The following is a 12,871-nucleotide window of genomic DNA, read 5'->3' on the forward strand; positions in this document are numbered from 1 at the left end:
TGCTCATTCCCTAAACTGATCATGTCTCTTGAAGTTATCTGATTCTTATAAATTTCTGTGTTACACTGCATTGCTGGTCTGTCTCCTAATTTCGATTTAGCTAAAATTGCTCTTATTTGTCTGATTATCAGTTTACAAGGAAAGGCTTTTATTGATTTATCTCCACATGTATTTTCTCTGTCAAAATTTTCAATTTTCAAATTTAATTTCTCATTTGCTTTTGATTTGATATCTCGGATAAAATATCTGCAAGATCTTAAATAATATTGTTTATTGCACCAAAAACAAATAACTTTAGGAGTTATATTCTGCCTTTAATTGTTAACTCTGCAGTTTTTAGTTGAGCAAATTGGGAGTGGCTCAGCTGTCTGTATTACTCTTTCACACTCTGTCCTAGAAGAAGGAGGAGGGGGACGAGGGGTGTCAAATCTGAGTTTCTTTCTCTGCCTCATTCCACAAGTCATTTTAACCCCTTTATTATTGGTTTCTCTCCTTAAGTTATCTAAGAATAAAGCAACGTCATTCAAAGTGCTTTTTTCTCTAGCTATCACAACTGCAGTTGGATTTAGATCTTGAAATTTTTTCACAAATTCATTAATTAACTGATCCTCAGGAAAATTATCAACAAGTCTATCTGCATTTTCAAATTTTACAAGAAAACTAAAAATATCCTCATCCTTGTGTGGTTTTATTTTTTCCAACATTTCAATGTCTGCAAAATCATTCCCTGATGTTAATTTTATTATTTGTGTTAATCTGTCTCGCTTATTTCCATATATTATTTCATCATTGTCCTTACATTTTACAGGCGTGGTCAGTCTACATGCCATTTGAGTCGGCAGCCATATTTTAAATAGTCTATTCCTTTGTTCGTCATTAAGGCTGTATTTGTCCAAATTTGACTCAAACATTTCAGCATTAGTAAATGCATCCACTGACGTGTCATAAACTGGAACACATTTCACAATTTTAATTAATTGTTCATGGATTTTCAAATTAAGTTTTGCAGCTCTGTCTTGAAATTTACATTTCTGCAAATCACTCTGTGAGGATACATTTTCAGTATCTATTGGTTCTGGGATTAGATTTTGTGCCTGTATTTTTCTTGTATTAACACACACTTGCTTAACTTCATTTGTAAGCTGGGAAATAAGATCATTTCTTAGTTCAACTCTATCCTCTAGTTCACAGACTGTTTCTGACAATCTCTCACAGTTACCGCATGTACTCTGTGTTACCTGTCACTCAGCCACTGCCTTACCCATTCAACAATATTGGAGTCCAAACATAAAGATTGCAATTTGTTGATGAGCCTTCTATGTGAAACGGTGTCAAAAGCCTTACTGAAATCTAGGTAAGCAATGTCTACTGCACCACCCTGATCTATTATTTTAGTTACCCAATCAAAAAAATCAATAAAATTAGTTTGGCATGATCTAGGCTTACTGGCCTATAGTTGCCCGACTATAGTTACCTTTCTTGTAAATGGGCACAACATTCCCTAACTTCCAATCTTCTGGGACTACTCCTGTTAACAATGATTGGTTAAATATATCCTCTTGACTCTTTCTTAAAAATGTTGGTTCCCCCAAACTAAATCAATTCTTGATTGTGACTCATGAGGCCATGAATAAAAAGAATAATCTCTTAAATATGGATTCTGGACAAGCCAAATATCAAATAATGCATTCGCTTTCAACAGCTTATTAAATGTTTTTGAATATTTAATACTTAATTTATCTAAATTTTTATTTTTACTAGATTTATCAAGTCCCACATCTACTACACAGTTCAAATCACCTGCTATTATTTGTGTGCCTATTGTAACTTTTTCAGCTCTCAACTGAATAGATGTTACGGGATTTGTATTGGGGAGATACATATTAATCAGGGTAAACATTTCACCATTGATAGTGCATACTAAATTTAAAAATCTTCCTTCAGGATCTCGATCTTGATGTTTTATTTTGATTTGTCCCAACCTTGAGAAAAAAATAGCCATCCCCCTTTCTTCTCTTTCTTTCTAGATACCCTAACAACTGTGGGAAATTGTCTTCCAGGCCATTTTATTTTTGTCTATTTGACGCCAATGCGTCTCTTAGACAAAGACAATTTGTATCTTTTCTATTTGTAAATAATCATTAAAAGCCCATCTTTTTTTTGATGAATATTAAGACCCTCAATATTTATAGTAGCTAATCTAATCATAGTAATATCTTATCACAAATAAATCCAAAGACCTCCCCCGACCGACTTGTTTACTCACCATAATACTGAAGAACATACAAATACCTAGACAATAACATTGTGCTACAAAAAACACACACATACAGTACCCACTACTCTCATAATGGAAGTATTGTCTAAAGACTTCCAATCTACCTTCCTCTTGTGTGTAGTATTATACACACACTAACTTCTACTGAGAACTTAAGACGGATAGGTTTAGTCCGGTGAATCTTTTATCTTATAGTATTAGCTATGTTTCCCCTACTCTTTATCGTTAAGTTTAACTATCTCTACTCTTCCATTCTTTATATTCAGTTAACTCTCTTTTAAAGGAGTGCCCTGAAAAAGATCTTATGATATATGAAGGAGATGGAGACGTTGGAAGGAAAGGGGAAGACAAAAAAAAAACTGTACCCATCTATAGATTCCTTATATTAGAGGTTAATTAAATTTATATAAATTTCTTCCATAGTGATATATATTTAAACACTTAACTCTTTATTGTTTACTGTTTACTCGTGTATAGCATTCCTCTCACTGCCTCTTTCTAGAATTTTTTTTATTGTGTACCTATTACTTTATAATATGACATTTATTATGAAATAGTCTCTACTCTAGTGTGTTCTCAATATCTATAAATTTTAAACTTGTGTGTTAAACATACATATGTGACTGATAATTTTTGTTATTACCCCTTATCCAACAACCCTACTACTTATTTTAGTCATTTTTTGTTTTTAGTTTTTTCATATTCCCTTTCTATTTACCTTGTATTTTGCCATTAAACAGTATTCCATTTCTCCCCTCTTTTCCCCCTACTGGGTTTTTATAACAAATCTAGAAGAACATTCAGTGTTAATACTCATCCCTTTCTCCCTTATAGTGAAAATTATCTTAATTATAAGAATATTAACCATGGCCCGCTGTCTTACACACTTAAATACCTATTGTGAATCACTATAAACAGTTTAGTAAAAAATGATCATCTATATGGTTCCTTATATTAACAATTAGTAAAATTTATATACATTTCTTCCATAGTGACGTGATTTAAACAATTATCTCTTAACTTATTTCAGGCATTCCTCCTACTTCTTCTTCTATTATTATATATTTTTTTTGTTATGTACTAATTGCTTTAGAGGATGCCATTTCTTGTGAACTACTCACAGCACTAATGTGTAATTAATATCTTAAATACAGATTATATTTTAAGCTCATGTGTTAAGCGTAGTAAAGTATCTAGTACTAATTATTATTTATCTTTACCCAACCTCAATGACTTTTTAGAGTGTCATATATTATTTTTAATTTGTAATATTTCTTCCCTGCTTGTCTTATACTTCCCTATTTAACCTTATAATATTTCCACTCACACTCCCACCTATTGGGTTTTTACAATAATTCTATGGAAACAATCCCTAATGGGTTTCATCCCTTCCGCCTCTATTATAAAAATCTTGGTTATAGGGATATTAACCAAAAAAACCATTGCATTGTACACTTAGATACATATTGTGAATCACTATAAACAATTTAATGCAAATATCCTCTTCTTATTATCAAAAAAAATAAATTAATAAAAAAAATATTGAGTATCCACTCCTTCTTCCTTCTTCTTCATAACTGCTGTAGCTCTCAACTGATACAATCGACTCTTTACATCATGCCCGAGGGCATATTTTGAAAGTTGAATTTTTTTATTTCATATGATGTCCTTTTTAACTTGCCCAGCAAGTGCCGTATAGGTTTTTTTTTTTTTTTTTTAAATGTGAGAGCCTTTCATGGAATGTCTGAAGCTTCTTCTGAAAAAAAAAAGCCCTTTCTCTCTTATCACATGTCTCTTCTACCTCCCCACTTGAATCATTAAGTTAAGTTTTTTTTCTATTATCCAGATATTAGCTTCTTCTACAGATTTTAACACAGTCAAGTGTTCATCTAACAAAATTCGTATTGCAGTTGGGTAACCCCAGGAGTACTTGATGTTATTTTTTCTCAGTATGTACGTTAATTACGAGAATCTTTTCCTTTGAGTTCGAGTGAAGAAGGATAAGTCCTGTAATACAATTATATTTTTAAATTCTTCACCTTTAAGAGGCTTTGTCCTGCTCATACGGAGAGTAATTTCTTTAAACTGAAAATATTGGAAGTTGACAATATTATCCCTTGGCAGGTTTCCTGGTATTGATTTTGGTCGAAAGACTCGATAGCATCTTTCTATATTTGCGTTATATCTTGTTAAATCAATTTCCCATGACGTCCAGAGTTTATTAAGAAATTCCATAAATTTATCTTGCGTGACTGACTCTGAGACATTCCTTAGTCGCAGGTTGTTTCTTCTCACTCTATCCTCCATATCTCTATCTCCATCTTTAATTCAAGTTTTTTTAAGTTGATTATTCAGTGAAGTGTTATGTTCTTTCAGCCAATTTTCCTGGAAGTCTAAGTTCTCCACTTTTTCTTACACCGCCTTAATTCTATTTGTCAAACGTCCAATCTGTTGCTTTATATCTTCAGTATTTTTTATTAATTTGATTCGTTATAGGTTCTAGTTGTTCTTGTAAGCAATTTCTTAAAAATTCTGCTGTAATAGGAATATCATTGGAACAATTAACACTACTTGGAGAGTCTTCTATACCAGATAATGATAATACTGAAGCTTCAGTTTTTTTGTTTTTTTAACTTTATTGACAGGTGAAAAAAAAGTTAGCTGCATCTTTTCCCCCTTTGGGATCTTTCTTCTTATCTTTTTCGTTGTTATTTTTTCTTGGGCTTTAGTGGCCATAACTCAAACGTATTTAGAGTTTACTTCTTTCTATCTTTCCCTTTCTTTACATTTTACCTCCCTCCTTCATTAGTCTATGTTTTTCCTGTTATATGAAAGTGGGGGGTAGGTGCAATCCCTCTTCTGTTGAAGTATTTCCAATATGTACAAAAAAAGCAGAATACTGCTTTTTCAGTGGAAGCTAATATTTTATAGCATATATGTATATGTCTGCTTTCCCTCTTGTTGTTATAGCAGCTAATCACGTAAATAAATAACTTTCCCACAGGGCACTTAGCATAATATCGTTGTCCTTCTACTTTGAGTTTAGACAGTATTTCCATACATGCTAATATCAGGGGTTATTGGGTTATTGAAGACTCATTCCTTCAGCTTCTGTTCAGCTGTATGCCGGGCTCCCTCCTTCTTTCTCCAATTCTAATTGTAGGGAATACAAATACCTCCGTTCATTGCTTTAGCTGCCTTGACAGTATAAGCTTAATTTGTCAATCCTGCCTGGTTTAAGTGAACTACTAATTGAGCAGCCCTGCAACCTACCTGCAATCTTCCAGGTAGGATTAGTGTGGTAGATCTTTCTTCCTCCGTTTTGCCTGGAATAGGGCCTCTGTGGTTCAGTCCTGGTCACCTCACTAAATGATGAGGCTCTATGAGAAATCCAAGCAATCAGTTATATTTTCTGGCTATAGACTTCTGTCTAACTGATTGATCTGGAAAGAATTGATCATCATAATCCTCGCTATTCCATAATCCAGATGTGCCTTGTTGTTAAAGCAGAGTAGGCACCTGCTTTCCCCAGTGAGCCTACTCTGCCAAAACTTTCCCGGCCGGGGAGGAGGGCCAGCGCGGGAGCTCAGCGTTCTTGCTCCTCACTGCTCCCTCATGAGCACCGTCTGTAGTGAAGCTGGGCGCCGGAGTATGACGTCATATTCCAGCGCCCGGCTTCACTAAACCATGCGAGAGAGCAGTGAGGAGCAGATAGAAGGACCCCAGGGAGATGCCCCTCAACAGCTCCAAAATGTAGGGAGCAATAAAGAAAAGTATGTGTGTGTAAGTGTGTCAGTCAGTGAGTGTGTGTCTGTCAGTGTCAGTATGTGTCTGTCAGTCAATGTGTGTGTCTGTCAGTGTGATGTGTCTGTCAGTGAGTGTCAGTGTGTCAGTGTCTGCGAGTGCTTGTCTGTCAGTGAGTGTGTGTGTCTGTCAGTGAGCGTGTGTCTGTCAGTGAGTGTGTGTGTCTGTCAGTGAGTGTGTGTGTCTGTCAGTGAGTGTGTGTGTCTGTCAGTGTGTGTGTGTGTCTGTCAGTGTGTGTGTGTGTCTGTCAGTGTGTGTGTGTGTGTGTTGGTCAGTATTGCATTGGCTGTACACACAAAAAACAATATGTATATATATTTATCAGACATATATCAGACAAGATACTAAGTCATAAAGAAATCGACATCTTAAGCAAGGGACTTTCTTTTATCCCTTCCAAAACCCCTAACAAATTCGAATGGCAAGTGGAACTGTATAAATTTGGACGATCATTAAGATTAAAGGATTTCTTTAATAAAACTCAGAAGCAACCAGATGACCTTATCATTCCAGAAAATAAATATATGTTCAAAAAAAGTAGTCAATTTGATCCTTTGTCAAATCAATCAACCATCAAAACCTTTTTGTCTACAATAAAACAAGAAACTGAGAACATAATGGCTCAACACAAGCCACAATTTAGCAACTTCTCCAGGGAACAACATGGAATTGTAAAGAAACTAGCTACAGACCCAACTATCGTTATCCGCCCTGCGGATAAGGGCGGCGGTATAGTTGTGATGAATTATACGGATTACACTAACGAAATTCAACAACAACTTTCACAACAACACACATACCGAAGCCTGGATCGGGATCCCACACAAAGCATTGTCCAAAAAATTGAGGACACATTGATTATGGGTTTAAGAGCAGGATTTATTGACAGGAATCTGTTTGAACACCTACAGAAACAACAACCAAGAACGCTGATTTTGTATACGATGCCTAAAATACATAAGAGCCTTATAAAACCACCGGGGAGACCAATTGTGTCTGCAATTGATGGTATTTTAGAACCCATCACCAAATACTTGGATTTCTTATTTAAACAACCAGTTACAACCATTCCAACATGCCTTAAAGACACAAATAGTCTTCTAACTGACTTAAACTCAATTACAGAGTTTAAAGGTCTCTTTATAACTATGGACGTGGGCAGCTTATACACGGCCATACCTCACGAAGAGGGCATTGAAGCGATGAGGAAGCTACTCACAACATCAGCATATTATCAAGGACCACCGATTGAGTTCGTCTTGGAACTCTTATCATTGACACTCAGCAATAACTACTTTCGCTTCGAAACCAATTGGTTTCTCCAAATTTCAGGTACTTCAATGGGGGCGGCTATGGCCCCCATGTATGCTAACGCGTATATGTACGATTTTGAAAAGAAATACATATTGACAAACTTCAATGATCAAATCGTAAAGTATTATAGATATATTGACGATATCTTAATACTGTGGAGTGGTTCTAAAGAGGAAGCATCATCACTAGTCAACTACATCAACAATCTGCCCACCCCAATCAAAGTGACCTCACACATTGATGATAAATGCATCCAATTTTTGGATGTCGAATTGATGGTGATAAACCAAAGAATTGAGTATAAACTGTATACGAAGAATACAGATCGGAATACCTTATTGCACTATGAAAGCTTTCATCCGAAGCCATTGAAAAATTCATTACCGTTCTCCCAATTCTTACGTGTATTCCGGAACAACTCACAGATGGAACAATGTGTAGAACAATTGAAAGCTATGCACTTGAAGTTTACAATGCGAGGTTATAAAAAGCTAGCTTTGGAGCAGGCCCTGAATAGGGCGAGGACACAATTCAACAAGAAAATGGAAAAACCGGACAAAGAACGGAATACAAGGATGGTATTTCCGATGAAGCTACACACTGCAAGTCAAGAGGTAACCAAGTCCATCTTAAAAAATTGGAATATGCTGAAACAAGATCAGACTCTACCCAAGCAACTGACACAACAACTCATGTTTTGCTTTAAGAAGAATAAAAACCTAAGAGAAATGTTGGTAAAGACAGATCCGATCCACTGCTACAATCCAAAAGCGGTGACAAAGAAGAACTATGGCTGTGTAAGATGTCTGGGATGCGTGACCTGTGGTCACATTATTCCAGCCAAAACCTTTGCCCACCCACATACGGGTAAGGTTTATAAAATATCCCATCGAATACATTGTCGCACTGAGTTTGTGATCTATAAGCTTACATGTCCCTGTGGACTAAGCTATATAGGAAAAACAGAGACTGCTCTTTGAGAGAGAATAAGGGGCCATTTTTTCTTAGAAAAACAACATCAACTTTCTTCATTGAGATGTTTGGCCATAGACCATGTTCCAGAAATGGCTAGAGGTGGTAACAGAGGTAAATAGTGTTGTCGCGAACCCGAAATTTTCGGTTCGCGAACGGCGAACGCGAACTTCCGCAAATGTTCGCGAACCGGCGAACCGCGCGAACCGCCATTGACTTCAATGGGCAGGCGAATTTTAAAACCAACAGGGACTCTTTCTGGCCACAAAAGTGATGGAAAAGTTGTTTCAAGGGGACTAACACCTGGACTGTGGCATGCCGGAGGGGGATCCATGGCAAAACTCCCATGGAAAATTACACAGTTGATGCAGAGTCTGCTTTTAATCCATAAAGGGCAGAAATCACCTAACATTGACACCTGTCCTCAAAGCCCCTGATACACACTGACACAGAGCAGAATAGAGACTGTTCCCCGTCCTCAGAGACCATGATACACACTGACACAGAGCAGAATAGAGACTGTTACCCCTACATAGGGTCACATGGCAGATATGGCGGGGTAGTGGGAGGGGGAGGATGACTTTCACCTCTTCCCCTGTTAGATTCCCGTTGTGCTGTGACATCACCCTTATACGCTGTGTAAAGCATACTATTTAATTTGATCAGCATGGCTACTTGAGTTTTTATAGTTTTCACGCTGCTTGTAGTTTATATATGACACAGAAGCTGGCAGGCAGGCAACTGCTCTTCTATTACAGTGAAAAAAAAATGATTTCTTTAAAATCTAAAGCTTAAGCTATTGTTAAAACAGATATGAGTGGTGGCACTGACTGTGCAAATGGGCAAGGCATCCAACCTGACACAGAAGCTGGCAGGCAGGCAACTGCTCTTCTATTACAGTGAAAACAAATTATTTTTTTTAAATCTAAAGCTTAACCAATTGTTAAAACAGATATGAGTGGTGGCACTGGGCAAGTAGGCACAGTATCCAATGTGAACCTCACACAGAAGCTGTCAGGCAGGCACCTGCAATTACATTACACAGGAAAAAAAAAAAAAAAAAGCAGCCTGATGTTATAGCCCTAAAAAGGGCTTTTTGGGGTGCTGTCCTTACAGCAGAGATCAGATCAGTCCTTCAGGATTGTAGTGGGCACTGAATACCCTAGCCTAGCTATCAATTTCCCTATCTAATCAGCAGCAGCTAAACTTTCCCTCCTCTCACTAAGCATGCAGCTTCAGAATGAATCGAAAATGGATGCTGGGAGGGAGGTTGGAGGGTGTGGAAGGGAGGGAGTGCTGCTGATTGGCTGGAATGTGTCTGCTGACCGAGAGGCACAGGGTCAAAGTTTGCCCAATGATGACGAATAGGGGGCGGATCGAACTGTGCATGTGTCCGCCCGCGGCGGCGAACGCGAACACGCTAAGTTCGCCGGGAACTGTTCGCCGCGGACAGTTCGGTACATCACTAGAGGTAAACTCTTGCTACAGCGAGAGACATTCTGGACATTGGAACTTAACACATTATCCCCTAAAGGCCTCAACGAAAAATGTTCCTTTAGCCCGTTCCTGTAAATATTGCTTTCTTGTTACTATAGGTGATCATTAAGATATAGAGTAATGGTATTATATACATTATCATGTCTTACCTCTTTTTCTTTGTCTCTCCTCTATACTGTTTCTTTTAATTATACCTTGCCATGCTAATAGTATGTACAAAGTTATCATTAGACACTAACCTATTTTATCTAGAAATAGCGTTTCCATGGTAGTAAGAAACATAAATTGTAAATATTTTCACAGCTCACTCACGTATAGATACTCGTGACACTTTAATTAGGATTTATTTTGACACTTTGTTTTGATTATTGTTATATTATGTGGATTATTCTTTATCACTTTGTTCAATACAGTGAGATAGACTATTAAATATTATCACTTTAGATGTGGAGTATATATTCTACCTTATGATAGATTATTAGGCACTATCACTTTAAATGTGGAGTATACATTACACTCTACCATATACTACATATAAGTTTTTGCACACAATATATACATACATTATATTACTAGAGAGAATTTTGATTGTAATTAACAACACATATATATACAGATATAGTGCTTCACTGAATAGGAGTACAGTGTATATAATTATTATAGAATATAACACTTCGTTAAATTGTTATTTTATTATAGTTTTCTTTCCCATGCATGCATTTCTTTTGCCCCCATGCACGACGATTTCGGCAATTAAAACATATCCCCAGTCCAGTCTTAGGGTGCATCCTCCACTGAAAGAAGGAGTAATTCTCCCCCCCCCGGCAGGCGGAAACACAATGTTGCGCCAGATCGTAGAACTAACTACGGTCACCATGGCAACGTGACGCAGCCGGGTCACGTGGAGGACCCCAGCTGACCTGGAACGAGGAAGTGATTTCTAAAACGGCGCGCATGCGCAATAGAGCCGATTAGACGCCGTGCATTGGAGACAACGGGCGGCGGCTGTGTTTTGGTGAGTGTTTAGTGATTTCTAGTCCTATGTAAGCCTGTCATTTTATGATATGATTTTTATATGTCCTGATGAAAGCTCCAAGCAGGAGCTGAAACGTTGACCCTCTGGATTGACTCACAATAAAACAACGAATTTCTGGAAGACCTAGAGTGCCGGTATTATTTCTCTATTTTCTATGTATCATATTTTGACTGCGCACCAGGCAATATTCTTATAGTTGGAGTGCTGGAATACCCAATTTTTGTGTATATATATATATATATATATATATATATATATGTTATACCTCAAATTCTACTGTGATTAAACAGAAATAGAATATATTGGTATTCAGATATACTTATCTGATATATTGACTCAAACAGCCTCTCAAGGTCGTGGCCCAGTTCCCCACCTTTTACCACATATATGTGGATACAGAAAGAAATGAGATACGGCTGTGTATAATCTAAAACAGGAAAAAAAAGAAAGCACATAGTGTGATACAGTAAAACAAGTGCTAGTGTGCTAAGATTATAATGCACTCACGAGATCAAGGTGAATAATGCGCCCAAAAGGTGCCTGCCCCGATGAACTTGGGCGGCTTAACGCCTCCACTCTCCACTGGAAATCCAAGCGGACCAAAATATGGAATGAGACTCCGGTAGGTATAGGTAAAATAAATATGCAATTTTTTTTTACATACATTAGCCACATAAATTAAAAATAGAGAATAGGTCCTATTGGTTTCGTTCCTGTAATTAGGAACTTCCTCAGGGACCAAAAACAAATATTATAACAGTTAAAAACAATCAATACAACACAAAATTGCATACAATGTTTCCCCCCCCCCCCTGAGTCTCTATAAATAGGGCAGAGCCCTCAGTTCATTGGTGGATCCTGTGGGAGTTACCGATGATCCTGTGGTCCTGTTCAGGTGTGGAATATCCTGTGATCCTGTTCAGGTGTGGAGTGGATGTTTCGTCGACCTTTCTTGGCGCGAAGAGATGGAACTGGAAACCGGAAGTGACGTCCAGTTCGTACTTCCGCGTTCCATATGCGTTCCAGCTAGATCAAAATAATGCACATGTTGCCACCTAGAGGTCGCCCAATGCATAGCATTTCTAATGATAATATGAACTTAGCATAGAAATGTGTGGTAGTGGATCTCCTAATAAAAAGAGAGGGTTAGTTACAGATATAAACAACCTGATATACCTATACTTGAAAAAATGCACCTTTTGGGCGCATTATTCGCCTTGATCTTGTGAGTGCATTATAATCTTAGCACACTAGCACTTGTTTTACTGTATCACACTTTGTGCTTTCTTTTTTTCCTGTTTTAGATTATACACAGCAGTATCTCATTTCTTTCTGTATCCACATATATATTGCATTGGCTGTGACTGGACAGTGGAGTACCTGGAGGTGCATGGAGGCACGCAATGCCCCATCACATTCCGACATGACATCAACATGCTCCACCTTCACAAAGTTTCAAGAAGTAGCGGGAGGATCAGATTTGGCACAGGGTGCGGACGGCGCCATTTGGGGTATACCAGAGGCCAGACTCCGGAGTCGCATACGGGCACCGGCAATGTGAGTGGAGTCTGCTTGTTGGCTAGAGGAGGGACACTGGGATTTAGTATATGGAGGGGACTGGGATTTAGTAGAGTGGGGACTGGGATTTAGTATAGTGCTGTGGTTTATTAGAGGGGGATGCTGTAATTTTCAATATAAACCTACGTTTTGATGAAAATTAAAATTTTCTTTTTTGCGGCCCACATAAACTTAAACCTTGTTTATGTGGCCCGTGCTAGACTTTGAGTTTGACATGCTTGCTTTAGATGCAGGAAGTTGGTCCCGAAGGCATTCTAATAAGATGTAGTGGGGGAGACTGAGATTTTTGACATTTGCCATTACGAGTATTTAAAGAATTATTGAGCAAGTTTGTGGAAGTTAAAGCACTGAACCCTAAACTTTATCTATCTCCCAAAAAAGAGATGGTGTGT

Source organism: Pelobates fuscus, chromosome 1 (genome assembly GCF_036172605.1).
Source record: "Pelobates fuscus isolate aPelFus1 chromosome 1, aPelFus1.pri, whole genome shotgun sequence".
Classification (NCBI taxonomy): Eukaryota; Metazoa; Chordata; class Amphibia; order Anura; family Pelobatidae; genus Pelobates; species Pelobates fuscus.